The sequence below is a fragment of the Doryrhamphus excisus genome, linkage group LG14 (genome assembly GCF_037039965.1).
Source record: "Doryrhamphus excisus strain RoL-2023G ecotype Guam linkage group LG14, RoL_Dexc_Guam_v1.1, whole genome shotgun sequence".
NCBI lineage: Eukaryota > Metazoa > Chordata > Actinopteri > Syngnathiformes > Syngnathidae > Doryrhamphus > Doryrhamphus excisus.
In genome coordinates this window covers 18,190,690-18,211,884 of record NC_136370.1, presented here as the reverse complement: position 1 = coordinate 18,211,884, position 21,195 = coordinate 18,190,690, and the positions used below count along the sequence as shown (strand labels likewise).

Genomic DNA, 21,195 nt, shown 5'->3' with positions numbered 1-21,195 from the left:
AATACACCAATACATCACATGTACCTAATATTATGGCCTAGCGAGCGTACATTACAGCTGTTTCCACCGCTTTACAAGCTTATACCGACAGACAGAACAATAACATCGCTAATAGCGACTAATGGCTGTCCTGTCATTGCAAATTGTTCCCATGAAAACGGTCGTCTTCTGGTCATTTTCATGTTCTGTTTGCCTGTTTTCATTATTCGAAAAGTCTGGCATGGAAAGGACTTACACCGAGCAAGGTCGGACCAGTTTTTGAGTAACCTCGCCAGGAGATAACCACATGCAGATGAGAGGGAGAACATGTAATATGATTAGAAACAATAGGCTAGTAAAGTTCTATACAAAGCTCTCCGGTGATGTTGCCCCCTGCCTGGTGTTGTTGTGTAAGGGACATCATTAAATTTTAAATAAAAACACATTTAGCCTCTTTGTGTCAATTCAGGGTTAGCTTTAGGGTTGACGTTGGTTTAACGTTGATTAAAAAATGCTAAAAAAAAAAAAAGCTAACTTATGCTATGTTAAGAGTCCATTGGGCCGGCGCCAGTTGGTGCCAGTTCACGCCAATGCAATTCGCTGCGGTGGCTAGTGTCGCCAATAAGGTGCCTAGTGGCATGCAGTGGCTCAAACTGCCTCCCAACTGGCTCGTGGTGGCACGTAACAACGGCAAAAATTGAGATTGCCGGCAAGAAAATTTCTAAATATTGAAAATTTACGTCACGCAACAAGCAATCGGCTTGTTGTGGAACCAAATGTCACCATCAATCCGCCTATTGGAATCCACTGGAATGTAATGACGCGAGCCAAGTTGCGCCAATGATGCTAGGAGTCTACTGGGCCGTCGCCAGTTGGTGCCAGTTCACGCCAATGCAAATCGCTGCGGCAGCTATTGTCGCCAATAAGGTGCCTAGTGGAATGCAGTGGCTCAAACTGCCTCCCAACTGGTTCGTGCAATCGGTGCCAAGTGTCCACCAAGTGGAACCAAATGTCACAAACAATTGGCCTATTGGAATCCACTGGAATGTAATGGCGCAAGCCAAGTTGCACTAATGATGGTCCTCTGGGCCGGCGCCAGTTGGTGCCAGTTCATGCCAGTTCATGCCAATGCAATTTGCTGTGGCGCCCAGTGGCGTGCAGTGGCTCAAACTGCCTCCCAACTGGCTCGTTGTGGCACGTAACGATGGCAAACATTTAGTTTGTGGCAAGAATATTTAAAAATGTTGAAAATTTTCATCTTGCAACAAGCAATCGGCGCCAAGTGTCCACCAAGTGGAACCAAATGTCACAAACAATCCGTCTGTTGGAATCCACAGGAATGTAATGGCGCGAGCCTAGTTGCGCCAATGATGCTAGGAGTCCACTGGGCCGGCGCCACAGCGTGCCGCTACGCACCAATCACAAAATCTTTGGGGCCAACTGGCACCAACTGGCACCAACTGGCAACAACTGGCACCAACTGGCGCCGGCCCAGTGGACTCTTAATTTCTCAGTGGTTGATGTACAATTTTGGTGGCAAAAAAAATGTCCTAGTGGCATGCAGTGGCTCAAACTGCCTCCCAACTGGCTCGTGGTGGCACGTAACGATGGCAAAAATTGAGTTTGGTGGCAAGAAAATTTCAAAATGTTGAAAATTTTCATCTTGTAACAATCAATCGGCGCCAAGTGTCCACCAAGTGGAACCAAATGTCACAAACAATGCGCCTATTGGAATCCACTGGGATGTAATGGCGCGAGCCAAGTTGCGCCAATGATGCTAGGAGTCCACTGGGCCGGCGCCAGTTGGTGTCAGTTTGATCCAAAGATTATATAATTGTATTTTATATGTGGAATCCGACTTTTGTTTACTAGTATCTGCTGTTTGTTCATTTGTTTACTACCCTGGCCCCAGCAGCTTCCTGTTTCCATGCACTTCCTTCCTTCCCAGCTGAAGGCACACTTAGCGGAGGTGTAAATTACATCTAACGTTGACTTAAATTAAAGTGTCAAAGTATTCTGACTCTGCCAGAAAGGAACTAATGTGCATCTGGACCGGCCGGAGGCGATGCTTTCATCACTACTACTCTTTATGCCGCCTACAGAGAACATACTAACTCCTTAACTGTGAACTGATTATGTGATGCATTCAATTGTAATCTGATGCATGTTCAAATGAAATAAAACCATTAAAAATATTTTTTTTAAATTAAAAACAATTTTTTTAAATAAAAAAAAACAAAAACGTAATTATATTAGGAAAGCAGGAAGTGAACAAATGTAACAGTTACTGATTGTAAAAGTACCAGATAGAGGGGTAGGATTTAATTAGCTTTGCTTCTTCCTACTCCTTTTGGACATGTGGAACTGGGAACTGATGATGTGATGCATTCAATTGTAATCTGATGCATGTTCAAATGAAATAAAACCATAAAAAAAAAAAAAAATTCAGATGTATTTTTTAATTAAAAAAATTAAAAACTAATTTTTAAATTAAAAAAAAATACAATTAAATAAAATGAAATTATATTAGGAAAGCAGGAAGTGAACAAATGTAACAGTTACTGATTGTAAAAGTACCAGATGGAGGGGTAGGATTTAATAAGCTTTGCTTCTTCCTACTCCTTTCGGACATGTGGAACTGTGAACTGATTATGTGATGCATTCAATTGTAATATGATGCATGTTCAAATGAAATAAAACCATTAAAAATAATTTTTTAATTAAAAAAAAAATTTTAATAAAAAAAAATTGTAAATTACATTAGGAAAGCAGGAAGTGAACAAATGTAACAGTTACTGATTGTAAAAGTACCAGATGGAGGGGTAGGATTTAATAAGCTTTGCTTCTTCCTACTCCTTTCGGACATGTGGAACTGTGAACTGATTATGTGATGCATTCAATTGTAATCTGATGCATGTTCAAATGAAATAAAACCATTAAAAATAAATTTTTAATTAAAAAAAAAAATTAAATAAAAAAAAAATTGTAAATTACATTAGGAAAGCAGGAAGTGAACAAATGTAACAGTTACTGATTGTAAAAGTACCAGATGGAGGGGTAGGATTTAATAAGCTTTGCTTCTTCCTACTCCTTTTGGACATGTGGAACTGTGAACTGATTATGGGATGCATTCAATTGTAATCTGATGCATGTTCAAATGAAATAAAACCATTACCATTACCATTACCATTACCATTACCATTACCATTACCATTACCATTACCATTACCATTACCATTACCATACTCGGTGCTGCAACCCCACAAGAAAACCTCTGTGGAGAAAACTGAGGTTATCCGTCTTTATTAGGCGTCGGAGTCGGTGAAGCCTTTTCCCTCTGTGGGGAACAGATAGCCAAAAAAAAAAAAATTTGGCCGGGAGGGAAATATTAAAAATATGAAAACATATCGGGGATGACTTACGTCTAGGAAATTCCCGCTGAAGGGATTTGAAGTAATGTCTAATATTAAAAGTGTCAGCTTCGGGCTTCACTTAAGAGACGGGGATTGGGTGTCTTGGGTTTATGGCTTCTTAACAGTCCCTCATTGTTCAATTGCATTGAGCTCAGAGCGAATATATGACAGGAATTGGACCACTAGTTGTTTTGGGAGTGTAACTATTTATTACATGGTCTTTGTCAGCTTGGAGATTGTTATCCAAGTACTATGCCAAGTAATATACCCATTGTGTGTGGTAGTGTATTGGCAATGATGCATTCAATGCTGCTTGGTTATGTCAGTCCCGCTTGGCACTATTTTAAAGTGGAAAACTGGCGACATTTGGAGACTCGAAATAATACACGAGCGCTACTGTTAGCTTACTCTGTTTCTTTCACTACCACTCAAAAGTTTGGGATGACTCGGAAATTTTTGGGGCCAGTCCGAGATATGGCTTTGTCTTGGCAGTCCCGCTATGAAGTCCAGCATCCCGAAGTCACCCCTTCGCTGTTGATACTGACACTGGTATTTGACGGGTACTATTTAGTGACGACCTGTGAGGCGTCTTTGTCTAAAACTACACACTCTCAGATATGCGCATCGTTTTTGTGTCCTTGTTAGACCCAGTTTGTGCTGCTCTCTGAAGGGAGTAGTTAACAGCATGGTAAGACATTTTAGTTTTACTTTAGATTTTTAAATGGGTTTTCTAATAACCTATTAGCCTTATAAAATGATGAAAATCATCTGATTCATTTTAATTGTTTGTGAAATGGATAAAAAATGTTTGTGAAATGCATGAAAATGTGTTTTTCTTTGGAAAACAAAGACATTTCCGAGTGATCCCAAACTTTTGAGCGGTCGTCTAAGAGTAATGAGAATAAGCATGCAAGTAGCAACTACACACTCTCAGATATTTGTCTTCTTGCACAGTCGCGCATCGTTTTTGTGTCCTTGTTAGACCCAGTTTTTGCTGCTCTCTGAAGGGAGTAGTTAACAGCATGGTAAAACATTTTAGTTTTACTTTAGATTTTTAAATGGGTTTTCTAATAACCTATTAGCCTTATAAAATGATGAAAATCATCTGATTCATTTTTATTGTTTATGAAATGGATAAAAAATGTTTGTGAAATGCATGAAAATGTGTTTTTCTTTGGAAAACAAAGACATTTCCGAGTGATCCCAAACTTTTGAGCGGTCGTCTAAGAGTAATGAGAATAAGCATGCAAGTAGCAACTACACACTCTCAGATATTTGTCTTCTTGCACAGTCGCGCATCGTTTTTGTGTCCTTGTTAGACCCAGTTTTTGCTGCTCTCTGAAGGGAGTAGTTAACAGCATGGTAAGACATTTTAGTTTTACTTTAGATTTTTAAATGGGTTTTCTAATAACCTATTAGCCTTATAAAATGATGAAAATCATCTGATTCATTTTAATTGTTTGTGAAATTGATAAAAAAAATGTTTGTGAAATGCATGAAAATGTGTTTTTCTTTGGAAAACAAAGACATTTCCGAGTGATCCCAAACTTTTGAGCGGTCGTCTAAGAGTAATGAGAATAAGCATGCAAGTAGCAACTACACACTCTCAGATATTTGTCTTCTTGCACAGTCGCGCATCGTTTTTGTGTCCTTGTTAGACCCAGTTTTTGCTGCTCTCTGAAGGGAGTAGTTAACAGCATGGTAAGACATTTTAGTTTTAGTTTAGATTTTTAAGTGGGTTTTCTAATAACCTATTAGCCTTATAAAATGATGAAAATCATCTGATTCATTTTAATTGTTTGAGAAATGGCTAAAAATGTTTGTGAAATGCATGAAAATGTGTTTTTCTTTGGAAAACAAAGACATTTCCAAGTGATCCCACACTTTTGAGCGGTCGTCTAAGAGTAATGAGAATAAGCATGCAAGTAGCAACTACACACTCTCAGATATTTGTCTTCTTGCACAGTCGCGCATCGTTTTTGTGTCCTTGTTAGACCCAGTTTGTGCTGCTCTCTGACGGGAGTAGTTAACAGCATTATTTTTGGAATTTTTCCCCATCATCCACAATCCTTATTCCTCTTATTTTTGTGCAGATATAAAAACAGATAAAAAAGACAGCACATACTTTTATGCTTGAATATAGTACATGCTGTAACAGGTACATTCATGATAACATGTAATACTTAACAGTATTGAGCGCGGCACAGTGGTGTGGTTTGCGAGGTGTCGCTACGCCAGTAACGTAATGTTATTAACAATAATAATAACAATTTTGTTAGTTAATATTCATGTGACCTCATGTAAAGCAGTTTTTCTAGGTGAGTCTTTTTATCTGTTTTTAAAGAATAAAGTGAAAAAGAAAGCCAATCCTCGTATAAAGGATTGTGGGAGATTATTGTTTATCGTATTTTCTTCCTGCTGCAATAAGATTATTACGATAAAAGACTCGGATGCATTATCATAAATGTAAGATTCCCACTACTGCATCGTGTTTGTTTCTTCTCCAATGCAGTCACTTAATATAATGAACTGGTTGATAGAGAGTTACTTTTATTATGCAAGGACTGAATATAGAATGGTGGAGCGGCCATGTGGAAGCTTAGCTCCTGTTGGAGATGAATGCAGCTTCCTGTATTAGCATCAGGAGGAACCCTCCGTATGGAATTCCCCACTGCCACTGTACTCGCATCTGCAGCTTTGTTCGAGAGTTGAGGGAGCTATATATCTTAGCCTCACCCTTGTTCTGGCTCAGTTAGCAGCAGCTGCACGACTCCCAACACGCACAATATATCCGTGTGGGCTAAAATGAGCCTTGTTGCGCCAATGATGTTAGGAGTCCACTGGGCCGGCGCCAGTTGGTGCCAGTTCATGCCAATGTGGCGCCTAGTGGCGTGCAGTGGCTCAAACTGCCTCCCGACTGGCTCGTGGTGGCCCGCAAACAACGGCAAAAATTGAGTTTGCCGGCAAGAAAATTTCAAAATGTTGAAAATTTTTGTCACGCCACTTGCATCAAGCAATCGGTGCCAAGTGTCCACCAAGTGGAACCAAATGTCACAAAATGTCCACCTATTGGAATCCACTGGAATGTAATGGCGCGAGCCAAGTTGCACTAATGATGCTAGGAGTCCTCTGGGCCGGCGCCAGTTGGTGCCAGTTCATGCCAATGCAATTTGCTGTGGAGCCTAGTGGCGTGCAGTGGCTCAAACTGCCTCCCAACTGGCTCGTGGTGGCCCGCAAACAACGGCAAAAATTGAGTTTGCCGGCAAGAAAATTTTCAAAATGTTGAAAATTTTTGCATCAAGCAATCGGTGCCAAGTGTCCACCAAGTGGAACCAAATGTCACAAAATGTCCACCTATTGGAATCCACTGGAATGTAATGGCGCGAGCCAAGTTGCACTAATGATGCTAAGAGTCCACTGGGCCGGCGCCAGTTCTTGCCAGTTCATGCCAGTTCATGCCAGTTCATGCCAATGCAATTTGCTGTGGCGCCTAGTGGCGTGCAGTGGCTCAAACGGCCTCCCAACTGGCTCGTGGTGGCCCGCAAAAGATGGCAAAAATTGAGTTTGCCGGCAAGAAAATTTATTGGAATCCACTGGAATGTAATGGCGCGAGCCAAGTTGCACTAATGATGCTAGGAGTCATCTGGGCCGGCGCCAGTTGGTGCCAAATCGCTCCAAAGATTATGTGATTGACACATATAGTCACTATATCCGTGTTTGCTAAAATGAGCCTTAATTTCAATGTTTCAAGAACGTTATAAAGCAGTATTTGGTGTGGGAATACTGCGCACCTTTAAACGCCATTTCAGTGGCGGAATGACCGTGGAAATCTGTGTGTGCAAAAATGTAAGCTACTTAGCGGCGGCATTAAGATGAGAGATGAATTGTTGACATGTTTTGGGGTGTATGGGCTAATCCTCAATTAGATCCTGTAGGTCAAATTGGAATTAGTTTTGGTTTGCGACATTTTTTTCTTTCAAAACAAACATAAGTAGCAACTAAGGCTATTGTGTTAACCGGTCGGTGCATTATTCACTGTGACTTAATGCAGATAAATGGGGGTTAAGGTGGGGGGGGGGGTAAGCTTCTTATGAGGCCATGTCGCAGAGTAGCATCCAGATCTATCTTGCTAGAACTGAGCTAGTGTGGGCTGGTGGGGGCAGAAGTCACCATTATGTGAAATTAATTTGGTCTACATCAACTTCTACTAAGGTTACTTTGCTGGATAATGTACTGTCATGGAAACAGGAGTTCAGAACATTTAGAGGAAGAATAGTTTGGATAAGACTGAAGGCATGACTCATCTGTTTCGGATTTTACACTTTCTCTTACAGTTTTGGATTTATGAATGTTCATTTAATCTGCCCAGGGCCTTCAGAATCAGTAGTGCTGGCCCATGTCACAAGCACACTAGAAGCAATATGACTGTTTTTTTAGGTTTCATGTTTGCTTAATGGGACTGCAGGGCGGACGAGTGGTGAGCACGGAGGCCTCATAGTTAGGGGACCCTGGAGTAGGAGTTCGATTCCACCCACGGCCATCTCTGTGTGGAGTTTGCATGTTCTCCCAATCCGGGTACTCCGGTTTCCTCCCACATTCCAAAAACATGCTAGGTTAATTAGCGACTCAAAAAACATAAATATATTATGAATGAAGGAAGGAAGGGGAAGGAAGGAAGGAAGGAAGGGGAAGGAGGGAAGGAAGGAAGGAAGGAAGGAGAAGGAAGGAAGGAAGGAAGCAAGGAAGGAAGCAAGGAAGGAAGGAAGGAAGGAAGGAAGGAAGGAAGGATGGATGGATGGAAAGAAGGAAGGAAGGAAGGAGCGAGGGAGGGAGTGAAGGAAGGAAGGAAGGGGAAGGAGGGAAGGAAGGAAGGAGGGAGGGAGGGAGGGAGGGAGGGAGGGAGGGAAGGAAGGAAGGAGGGAAGGAAGGAAGGAGGGAAGGAAGGAAGGAGGGAAGGAAGGAGGGAGGGAAGGAAGGAGGGAAGGAAGGAAGGAGGGAGGGAGGGAGGGAGGGAGGGAAGGAAGGAAGGAGGGAAGGAAGGGGAAGGAGGGAAGGAAGGAAGGAGGGAGGGAGGGAGTGAAGGAAGGAAGGAAGGGGAAGGAGGGAAGGAGGGAAGGAAGGAAGGAGGGAGGGAGGGAGGGAGGGAGGGAGGGAAGGAAGGAAGGAAGGAGGGAAGGAAGGAAGGAGGGAAGGAAGGAAGGAGGGAAGGAAGGAGGGAGGGAAGGAAGGAGGGAAGGAAGGAAGGAGGGAAGGAAGGAAGGAAGGAAGGAAGGAAGGAAGGAGGGAAGGAGGGAGGGAGGGAGGGAAGGAAGGAAGGAAGGAAGGAAGGAAGGAAGGAAGGAAGGAAGGAAGGAAGGAAGGAAGGAAGGAAGGAAGGAAGGAAGGAAGGAAGGAAGGAAGGAAGGAAGGAAGGAAGGAAGGAAGGAAGGAAGGAAGGAAGGAAGGAAGGAAGGAAGGAAGGAAGGAAGGAAGGAACGAAGGAACGAACGAACGAAGGAACGAACGAACGAACGAACGAACGAAACCTAGCATGTTTTTGGAATGTGGGAGGAAACCGGAGTACCCGGAGAAAACCCACGCATGCACGGGGAGAACATGCAAACTCCACACAGAGATGGCCGAGGGTGGAATTGAACCCTGGTCTCCTAGCTGTGAGGTCTGCGTGCTAACCACTAAAAAGGTTATTAGTAAGCTTATTGTGGTTTGTGGTGCGGCTGTCGAATACTTGACCCCCGGTCATATCACCTCGTACTTCGGTACGTTACAAAAAAATATTAGGAAAGCAGGAAGTGAACAAATGTAACAGTTACTGATTGTAAAAGTACCAGATGGAGGGGTAGGATTTAATAAGCTTTGCTTCTTCCTACTCCTTTTGGACATGTGGAACTGTGAACTGATTATGTGATGCATTCAATTGTAATCTGATGCATGTTCAAATGAAATTAAACCATTACCATTTCCCTGACCATTACCATTACCATTACCATTACCATTACATATACCATTTTAAATAGTTGATGCTCACTATTGTCTTGAACATGTGTGAAACAGCTGGTCAAGTTTGAAGGACATACAATCCATCTGCCAATGCTTTCTAACTACATTGAAATATGTTGGCTCACTAACAGAGGCAAGTCATCCTTCATCTCCAAAAATATGAACCCTGTTTACACACATGTCGTTTTAAGGGAGGAAGTGACTACGTACAACTCTAGAGGAACAATGTTTGTGTTTATGTTGTGTGTCATACGTGTGTTTACTTGGGGATAATGTATTATGTAACATGTGTGTAGAGCTTGGTCATGGTCATGAGACAACATGAAGCATTAGCAGACTCGGTTCAATAGGTTTTCACGTCTTACTGTGTGTCTCCAGGCAATGTGGAACTGAGTCGCCAATTAGCATAACGTGCATGTTTTTGGAATGTGGGAGGACATGCAATACATGAGATTCAAACCCAATTCTTCCTGATCTCCTGACTGTGTGGCCAACATGCAAACCATTCCTATACCGTGCGGTTGGTTTTCATTAATTCCTATCCCAGCTGTCTTCGGGCGCGAGGCGGGGTACAACCTGGACTGGTGGCCAGCCAATCACAGGGCACATATAGACAAACAACCATTCACACTCACATTCATACCTATGGACAATTTGGAGTCGCTAATTAACCTAGCATGTTTTTGGAATGTGGGAGGAAACCGGAGTACCCGGAAAAAAACCCACACATGCACGGGGAGAACATGCAAACTCCACACAGAGATGGCCGAGGGTGGAATTGAACCCTGGTCTCCTAGCTGTGAGGTCTGCGCGCTAACCACTCGTCCGCCATGCAGCCCATATTTGCATATTAACAATAATTCATGGTTCCATTTATCACAGTGAGTCTTCCAGGTCCTGATGCAGCAAAACAATCCCAGACCATCACACTACCACCACCATATTTTACTGTTGGAATAATGTTCATTCATTTTCTACCGCTCATCCTCACGAGGGTTGTCACCGACTGTCTTGGGGCGAGAGGTGGGGTACACCCTGGACTGGTGGCCAGCCAATCACAGGGCACATATAGACAAACAACCATTCACACTCACATTCATACCTATGGACAATTTGGAGTCGCTAATTAACCTAGCATGTTTTTGGAATGTGGGAGGAAACCGGAGTACCCGGAAAAAAACCCACACATGCACGGGGAGAACATGCAAACTCCACACAGAGATGGCCGAGGGTGGAATTGAACCCTGGTCTCCTAGCTGTGAGGTCTGCGCTCTAACCACTAGACCACCATGCCGCCCTGGTTGGTTTTCATGAGCTAAAAAATGAATGATCAGTTGTGTCATTTTGTCGAAATCATGCTACAGCTGCACGGTGTTCGAGTGGTTAGCATGCAGGCCTCACAGCTAGGAGACCCGAGTTCAACTCCACCCTCGGCCATCTCTGTGTGGAGTTTGCATGTTCTCCCTGTCCGGGTACTCCGGTTTCCTCCCACATTCCAAAAACATGCTAGGTTAATTAGCGACTCCAAATTGTCCATAGGTATGAATGTGAGTGTGAATGGTTGTTTGTCTATATGTGCCCTGTGATTGGCTGGCCACCAGTCCAGGGTGTACCCCGCCTCTCGCCCCAAGAAGACAGCTGGGATAGGCTCCAGCACCTCGTGACACTCGTCTGACCCATAGCTGTGTGCTGAGTTGGCTAAGGAAGCACAAGCTTGCATTACAACAGTCACTTTTATTGCAAATGTTGATCCTAAATCAGAGGAGAATGTCAGCATCAAGGTAGCAAAGGGATTTGGAGGATTCCTTTATGGATGTATTTATTACTTGTTTTTTTTTTCCAGCATTCGCCGGAACGCTATGTTGACTTCCTTAGACAGCAAACCATTGAAATTGGCTCAAAAGCGCCTCTGCTGGTTGCAGCTGAGTAGTGCAAGACATTTGCCTCCAAATATGTTTTATCTGGAATCAAAACCACACAATTATTTACAATTAATCGACAAAAAAAAAAAGTCAGTAGTGATGATCGGCCGATGACCGAAGATGTGTAAATAACCCAAAACAGGAGGACGTCCGTAGCAAGTGGAGACACTCAGCAATAGACTTTCAACTATGGTAGCAATTAGAGAAACATGTGGTGCAATTGGAGGCTCCAAACAGACGACCAGCTGGACTGGTGAAAGCTGCACTCCTGGTTTTGGGAAGACAAACTGACAAAAGGCTGTCCGGCTTCAATCTTAATGACTGCTTTTGGGGACGCCCGGGTGTGTATTGATTACAGGATCTGTTAATGGCTCATAACTCTACATAGGGCGGCCACCGAGGGGCGGTTTAACCCCTCACCCCCCCCACCCAAGCCAACACCTAAACACAAAACATCCAAAGCCAAGTCTGGTTTGTGGTTGTCTGCTTAGCCCTAATTTCAACTTCTGCTTTGTAAAATGACACACATAGAAGTATTTTAAAAACCTACTCCTGTTCTTGTAAAACACAACTAATCCGGAATGACCTTTTTTAAGAGGTTTTTTTTTGTTTCAGTTACCGTGAATGCAGAATAACTATCAACGCAGAATGGGATGAAAAGTTTTTTTAATTTAGCAATTTAATGCTATTCAATACGGAACAATTAAATTCAAAACAGGCTTGTTTTTCCGCGATGGGGTAGCTAGTTAGCTAGCTAAACAGTGTGACATCATAGCATTCATTCATTCATTTATTTTCTACCGTTTATCCTCACGAGGATCGCGGGGGTACACCCTGGACTGGTTGCCAGCCAACTCACATTCTTACCAAATCCATATCAGTAACTGTTTTTGTTCTGCATTTGTTCACTTCCTGCTTTCCTAATATAATTAAATTTATTTTTATTTTTATTTTTATTTTTATTTTTATTTTTATTTTTATTTTTATTTTTATTTTTATTTTTATTTTTATTTTTATTTTTATTTTTATTTTTATTTTTTATGTGCATCAATCATTTATTACATTGCATATACATTGTATATACATATACAGAGACAGTAGGGGTGCTGGAGCCTATCCCAGCTGTTTTCGGGCGAGAGGTGGAGTCCAGCCAATCACAGGGCACATATAGACAAACAACCATTCACACTCACATTCATACCTAGTATGGAGTCGCTAATTAACCTAGCATGTTTTTGGAATGTGGGAGGAAAAGTACCTGGAGAAAACAGGGGGAGAACATGCAAACTCCACACATGGTGGGATTGAACCCGAGTCTCCTAGCTGTGAGGTCTGTGCGCTAACCACTTGACCACCGTGCAACCAAACAGCCTGTTTTCAGGGAAAAAAAATACAAATTTATCCACGTAACAAAAAAATTCAAAACATTCAAGACGGATGCTTCCATCCCATTAAGTCTTTTCACCACGACGTTCCGGTACGGCGACCGCATTACTGCTGCGCCGATCCGTTTGTCGACCTCACGGTTCCACCTTCCGTCACTCGTGAACAAGACCCCCGAGATACTTAAACTCCTCCACCTGGGGCAGGACCTCATTCCCAACCCAGAGGGAGCACTTCACCCGTTTTCCGACTGAGAACCGTTCGATCTATGTTCCCACCCTCACCTATGGTCATGAGCTTTGGGAATCAGTTGAGTTGGCTTGGGCATCTAGTCCGGATGCCCCCCGGACGCCTCCCTAGTGAGGTGTTCCGGGCATTCCCAGTTGGGAAAAGACCCCAGGGCGGACCTAGAACACACTGGAGGGATTATGTCTCACAGCTGGCTTGGGAACACTTCGGTGTCCTCCCGGTGGAGCTGTAGGAGGTGGCCTGGGACCGGGAAGTCTGGGCTTCCCTACTGAGACTGCTTCCCTCACGACCCGGACCCGGATAATCGGAGACAAATGGATAAATTGAAGTGATAATAGTGTTCTTTTCCTGCATTGTCAATCAATGAAATACAGCGTTAGTCCCTTGGAATGTCAAAGAAGCCTATAATTGACATTCCAAGAGTCGTATAAGCGGTCCTCCTTCCAGGCTGTAGCGTTTTCGGGGGAAGCCCTTTATCACAACACCCTCCTGTTTGAAGCCCATATGGAAGCCGTTGGGGTATACGATCTCTCAGGAGAATAGACTTTGTGGATTTTTGTTTGAGTCGGGCTTTACAAGTTGCTGGCACATGCGACCCAAGTCCAGATATCCTCCTCTGATTGGCCCAACATGTGGCTCGTTAGAAGTGAGAGTTTAAGGCGCACCTTAAACGTTTTTCAACCGTTTTTGAGCCACGTTTTTTTTTTACATTGGAAAAAATCTCGCGGCACACCACTAACCAAAAATGTTCCAAAATGTCACCACGACCTCACACGTGCATCAATAAGTCTATGGGAGGAACAAGGCAGGTGTTGCCACACGGACCAATATTACATTGCTATGCTAGTCTTTACACCACAGACACTCCACAGTAGCCACGTTTTTACATCACCACTTTTTCTCTTTCCCAATCACCTTTCGGGAAAAACAATGGTATCCATAGAAAGGAATATTCCAATCTCTTGTCTACATGCGTCCGTGAAAATCAACCAGAATAGTCAATAGGGCATGCCCAGTAAAACGTAAACATCAACATCACGTGATACCGGCTTCCCCAAGTTATTCTTTCACTTATTAAAGCTTATTAAATCCTACCCCTCCATCTGGTACTTTTACAATCATTAACTGTTACATTTGTTCACTTCCTGCTTTCTAATATAATTTAAGTTTTTTTTATTTTATTTTTTAAATTAAATTAAAACATATTTATTTGTTTTTAATTTTTTACATTTTTTTAAAAACTTTTTTTTAATGTTTTTATTTCATTTGAACATGCATCAGATTACAATTGAGTGCATCCCATAATCAGTTCCCAGTTCCACATGTCCAAAAGGAGTAGGAAGAAGCAAAGCTTATTAAATCCTACCCCTCCATCTCGTACTTTTACAATCAGTAACTGTTATATTTTTCACTTCCTGCCTTTCTAATATAATTTAATTTAATTTTATTTTTTTAATAAAAAATATGTTTTTGTTTTTAATTTTTTTTTAGATTTTTTTAATGGTTTAATTTCATTTGAACATCAGATTACAATTGAATGCATCACATAATCAGTTCACAGTTCCACATGTCCAAAAGGAGTAGGAAGAAGCAAAGCTTATTAAATCCTACCCCTCCATCTCGTACCTTTACAATCAGTAACTGTTACATTTGTTCACTTCCTGCTTTCCTAATATAATTTAAGTTTATTTCATTTTTTTAATAAAAAATATGTTTTTCTTTTTAAATTTTTTTTTTTTAGATTTTTTTTAAATGGTTTAATTTCATTTGAACATGCATCAGATTACAATTGAATGCATCACATGATCAGTTCCCAGTTCCACATGTCCAAAAGGAGTAGGAAGAAGCCAAGCTTATTAAATCCTACCCCTCCATCGGGTACTGGAGATACCTCAATCGGATTGGTTAAAGGAATATTCCATCCCTGTTCAATTCTTTCCGTTTCAAAGTGAATTGGAATATTTGGGTCCATGTATACTATTGACATAATGGCTTATTGACATTATATTTACAAATGATGATTAATAAATGTTAATTATAAAAAGTGAATTTGGATAATTCCTCACGGCACACCTGACGGTTTCTCAAGGTACACTAGTGTGCCGCGGCACAGTGGTTGAAAATCACTGGACTATAGGTTAACAAAGTCCCCTTGTTGGTGTGCACAATTCAAAGCTTCTATAATGGGGCTCAACACCTGATTCCCAAATATGACAGCGGCACCATCGTGTGCTGAAATATTACCCGTGTAAGATTGACCGCAGGGTGAAAATACATGATCGTCTGTCAGCTTACCGTCTGTTTCACATTAGAACAATAGAGGAGCTTTAAAGTATATGTTGAAGTCTCGTTTGCGGACACCAACGTCAGTTTTCTGCAGACCTGTAAGCTGGCAGCCATGTGGAAATCACATGTTGGAAAAAAAAGATTAACACTCACTTGAAATGATTAGGAAAATCATTATATGAAACGCTCAATAGAACAATCTTTGGATTATTTTTAACATCTGACTTAGTTAGTCCCGAATAGAGGCGCCTGCCGGTTCATGCAGTCACTTCCTGTTTATCTGACTGGTCATTTCACATCACAAACAAAGAAATAATCTCATGGCAGTTGCATTGATTTCCATACAGCTACGTTAATTACTACACCATCAATGTTTTACACAGCAAGGGGGGGGGGGTTCACCACACTAGCTTTTGTTTCATCTCCGTGGTAATGGTAATGGTTTTATTTCATTTGAACATGCATCAGATTACAATTGAATGCATCACATAATCAGTTCCCAGTTCCACATGTCCAAAAGGAGTAGGAAGAAGCAAAGCTTATTAAATCCTACCCCTCCTTCTGGTACTTTTAAAATCCGTAACTGTTACATTTGTTCACTTCCTGCCTTTCTAATATAATTTAAGTTTATTTTATTTTTTTAATTAAAAAATATGTTTTTGTTTTTAATTTTTTACATTTTTTTTTACATTTTTTTAAAAATGGTTTTATTTCATTTGAACACATTATTATTATTTAATTAAAACACATTTTTTTGTTTTTAATTTTTTTAATTAAAAAAAAATGTTAATGGTTTAATTTCATTTGAACATGCATCAGATTACAATTGAATGCATCACATAATCAGTTCACAGTTCCACATGTCCAAAAGGAGTAGGAAGAAGCAAAGCTCATTAAATCCTACCCCTCCATCTGGTACTTTTAAAATCAGTAACTGTTACATTTGTTCACTTCCTGCTTTCCTAATATAATTTATTTTTTTATTTTATTTTTTCAATTTAATTAAATATTTTTTTCTTTTGTTTTTTGTTTGTAGGGGTAGGATTTAATAAGCTTTGCTTCTTCCTACTGCTTTTGGAAATGTGGAACTGTGAACTGATTATGTGATGCATTCAATTGTAATCTGATGCATGTTCAAATGAAATAAAACCATTAAAAATGTTTTTTTAATTTTAAAAATATTAATTAAATTAAAAAAAATAAAATAGAAAAAAACCTTAAATTATTTTAGGAAAGCAGGAAGTGAACAAATGTAACAGTTACTGATTGTAAAAGTACCAGATGGAGGGGTAGGATTTAATAAGCTTTGCTTCTTCCTACTCCTTTTGGACATGTGGAACTGTGAACTGATTATGTGATGCATTCAATTGTAATCTGATGCATGTTCAAATGAAATAAAACCATTAAAAATGTTTTTTTTTATTTTAAAAATATTAATTAAATTAAAAAAATAAAATAGAAAAAAACTTAAATTATTTTAGGAAAGCAGGAAGTGAACAAATTTAACAGTTACTGATTGTAAAAGTTTATGTGATGCATTCAATTGTAATCTGATGCATGTTCAAATGAAATTAAACCATTACCATTTTCCTTTAGGGAGCGTGGGGGTAAAATGGCTCTTTTGATAAGAAAGGTTGCCGACCCCTGCTTTAAACACATACCGCTCAGACCATTTCTGCTATAACACTTCTAAACACTAATATATATATATTATATTATATAATAATGTGAAACATACACTTTTTAGTGAGAACAAGCAGGTGATGCCGGCACAAAAAAATCACATGGAAATGTACCCTGAATGTGTTTGCGTTTGAGTATATCATAACCTTGAATTTATTTTTAATATACCTCTTTGTAATTATGTTTGCATTATTATACTGACCTCTCGTGAGGTAAACTTGGGTGACTTTTTGCGTCGGATTCCACTTGAATCACCCGAGGACGTATGATTTTGGAGATTTCATTCTAGTTACAGTAATTCTAGGAGATATATGTATAATACGTTTAGATTGTACCTTCAGGCATTATGTAGTCATTCTTTCCAACTTTACAGTATATTATTATTATTATTATTATTAGTTAACACCGCTTCAAAATGCCCCCAAGTTAAATGCCCAAACATTTATAATCAAATTCAAGCCAGAGCCTCGACACTGCTAAATACTTTGTTTTGTTTTTGATTTTATTGGAAAATAATTCTCAAGGTCCCCGGTGACTATTAGTAGAAGTGATGCATTCACTGAAGCTTTAGGTACCAAATACTTTTAAATGAGACGGGTTCAATAGCTTAAGTTTGTGAGGATGCGGATTGCCGAGGACTGGAAGGAAATTACAGTTTTCACCTGAAAATGTTGCATTTAAGCCTGTAGGAAAAGATGCGTTTTATTGCTGAGTCGGCTGCATCGGCATGTTTGTTTGGACTCTCCCAAACCGCCAACAAAGATCTTAATAGAGTCTTTTCAGGTGACCGGATTTGGACACAACCTCCCGAAACCTGACCGCTGTTTCCCAGTTATAATTAAGTTAGGAATGTCGGCCATTTCTACTCTTTTATTTCCAAGCGATTCTGGTTTTATTACTCTCGGAAAGTAATGATCGCCGTGCATATTTGTGAAATGGGTGGAATGCGAGGCAATTAGTTTTAATGATGTTCAAGACAAATCTGCACGACAGCAATTACCGTGACAATGTGCTCAACAGGCCAGAGGCAGGGCCCACGGAAGATGCAGACAGGCGGTAATGCCAAAGCCATGCAAGAGGCTTCATGTGGGGCACATGTAACTGACCCCCCCCCCCCATACTATTGTCATTGCTGACAATATTGTTCCTGGAAAAATAGCCTTTCACACAACATCACGGCCACACAGACAGGCACATGGTTCTTCCTGACTAAGTGGGAAAAAGACGTTAGCAATTCATTCGTTCATTGCTGGAGCCTATCCCAGATGACTTTGGGCGAGAGGCGGGGTTACACCCTGGACTGGTGGCCAGCCAATCACAGGGCACATATAGACAAACAACCATTCACACTCACATTCATACCTATTCAGCCAGAAGCTAACTGTTCAGCTACAAGCTAACTTTCCAGCTACAAGCTAACTGTCCAGCTACAAGCTAACGGTTCAGCTACAAGCTAACTGTTCAGCCAGAAGCTAACTGTTCATCTACAAGCTAACTGTTCAGCCAGAAGCTAACTGTTCAGCTACAAGCTAACTGTTCAGCTGCAAGCTAACTGTTCAGCTACAAGCCTAACTATTCAGCTAAAAGCTAACTGTTCAGCCAGAAGCTAACTGTTCAGCTACAAGCTAACTGTTCAGCTACAAGCTAACTGTTCAGCTACAAGCTAACTGTTCAGCCAGAAGCTAACTGTTCAGCTACACGCTAACTGTTCAGCTACAAGCTAACTGTCCAGCTAAAAGCTATCTGTTTATCTACAAGCTAACTGTTCAGCCAGAAGCTAACTGTTCAGCTACAAGCTAACTATTCAGCTACAAGCTAACTGTTAAGATACAAGCTAACTGTTCAGCTACAAGCTAACTGTTCAGCTGCAAGCTAACTGTTCAGCTACAAGCCTAACTATTCAGCTACAAGCTAACTGTTCAGCTACAAGCCTAACTATTCAGCTACAAGCTAACTGTCCAGCTACAAACTAACTGTTCAGCTACAAGCTAACTGTCCAGCTACAAGCTAACCGTTCAGCTCCAAGCTAACTGTTCAGCCAGAAGCTAACTGTCCAGCTACAAGCTAACTGTTCAGCTACAAGCTAACTATTCAGCTACAAGCTAACTATTCAGCTACAAGCTAACTGTTAAGATACAAGCTAACTGTTCAGCTACAAGCTAACGGTTCAGCTGCAAGCTAACTATTCAGCTACAAGCTAACTGTTCAGCTACAAGCCTAACTATTCAGCTACAAGCTAACTGTCCAGCTACAAACTAACTGTTCAGCTACAAGCTAACTGTCCAGCTACAAGCTAACCGTTCAGCTCCAAGCTAACTGTTCAGCCAGAAGCTAACTGTCCAGCTACAAGCTAACTGTCCAGCTACAAGCTAACGGTTCAGCTACAAGCCAACTGTTCAGCCAGAAGCTAACTGTCCAGCTACAAGCTAACTGTTCAGCCAGAAGCTAACTGTTCAGCCAGAAGCTAACTGTTCAGCTACAAGCCAACTGTTCAACCAGAAGCTAACTGTTCAGCTACAAGCTAACTGTTCAGCTACAAGCTAACTGTCCAGCTACAAGCTAACTGTTCAGCCATAAGCTAACTGTTCAGCCAGAAGCTACCTGTTCAGCTCCACGCTAACTGTTTAGCTAACTGAATTTACTCAAGAGTCATTCAATGAGTCAAACCGGCTTCACCAGGGTGTGATATTTGATGCCCTCCTAGCTTCCAGATGCCGTGCTAGCGTTCCCGCCTGCAATCTGTCAGCATCCACAGCATCTGAGTCAACAGCATTCCGAGTGTTGACAGAATGCCGCTGTTTTCTTTTGCTGCCACAGACCGGTGGCCTGATTTACTGTTAAAAGGACAATGTCCTAACCCCCTCTGTACATACATATGTGTCACAAGATCCAGGGTCTGTTTACTTAAATCGCATGCCGGCGGGATTTCGGTGCTTGAAGTGCGATGGGAGGATGTGGAGGTATGCTGGCGGCGTGCTGACACAGATTATTTTTCCATGACCACCACGTGACCTCAGCACCAGTCTATTTTGTTCCTATATGCAATTTTATGACATGTATTTTTAATGGACGCTTATGTATTTAAAAGAATGCACAGATGTAACTGACCAAAATAAACAATAATGAAGAAATATATATCAACAACGTAAGCATGATGTCATCAAAATATGATAATGCACATCCGTGGTTAATAAAAATGGTAATTCAAAGCTAAAGCCGAGAGACATGATACAATCTAACTGTTCTTCTACAATCTGACTGTTTTGCTACAAGCTAACTGTTTAGTTCCAAGCTAACTGTTCACCTACAAGCTAACTGTTCAGCTACAAGCTAACTGTTCAGCTAGAAGCTAACTGTTCAGCTAGAACCTAACTGTTTAGCTTGAAGCTAACTGTTCAGCTACAAGTTAACTGTTCAGCTACAAGCTAACTGTTTAGTTCCAAGCTAACTGTTCAGCTTTAAGCTAACTGTTCAGCTACAATCTAACTGTTCAGCCAGAAGCTAACTGTTCAGCCAGAAGCTAACTGTTCCGCCAGAAGCTAACTGTTCCGCCGCAAGCTAACTGTTCAGCCGCAAGCTAACTGTTCAGCCGCAAGCTAACTGTTCAGCTGCAAGCTAACTGTTCAGCTAGAAGCTAACTTCAGCTAGAACCTAACTGTTTAGCTTGAAGCTAACTGTTCAGCTACAAGTTAACTGTTCAGCTACAAGCTAACTGTTTAGTCCCAAGCTAACTGTTCAGCTACAAGCTAACTGTTCAGCTACAAGCTAACTGTTCAGCCAGAAGCTAACTGTTCAGCCAGAAGCTAACTGTTCCGCCACAAGCTAACTGTTCCGCCACAAGCTAGCTGCTCCGCCACAAGCTAGCTGTTCAGCTACAAGCTAACTGTTTAGCTAGAAGCTAAACTGTTCAGCTACAAGCTAACCATTCTGCTACAAGCTAACTGTTCAGCTAGAAGCTAACTTCAGCTAGAACCTAACTGTTTAGCTTGAAGCTAACTGTTCAGCTACAAGTTAACTGTTCAGCTACAAGCTAACTGTTTAGTCCCAAGCTAACTGTTCAGCTACAAGCTAACTGTTCAGCTACAATCTAACTGTTCAGCCAGAAGCTAACTGTTCAGCTACAAGCTAACTGTTTAGCTAGAAGCTAACTGTTCAGCTACAAGCTAACTGTTCTGCTACAAGCTAACCATTCTGCTACGAGCTAACTGTTCAGCCAGAACTGTTGAGCTACAAGCTAACTGTTTAGCTAGATGCTAACTATTCTGTTACAAGCTACCTGTTCA

General features: G+C 41.2%; 1 protein-coding gene across 1 annotated transcript in view; it reads left to right on the top strand.

The window, feature by feature from the left end:
- Positions 1-21,195, top strand: part of LOC131140425 (latent-transforming growth factor beta-binding protein 2-like) — a 165,186-nt gene that overhangs the window by 10,419 nt on the left and 133,572 nt on the right. The gene's annotated exons all lie outside the window — the stretch shown is intronic.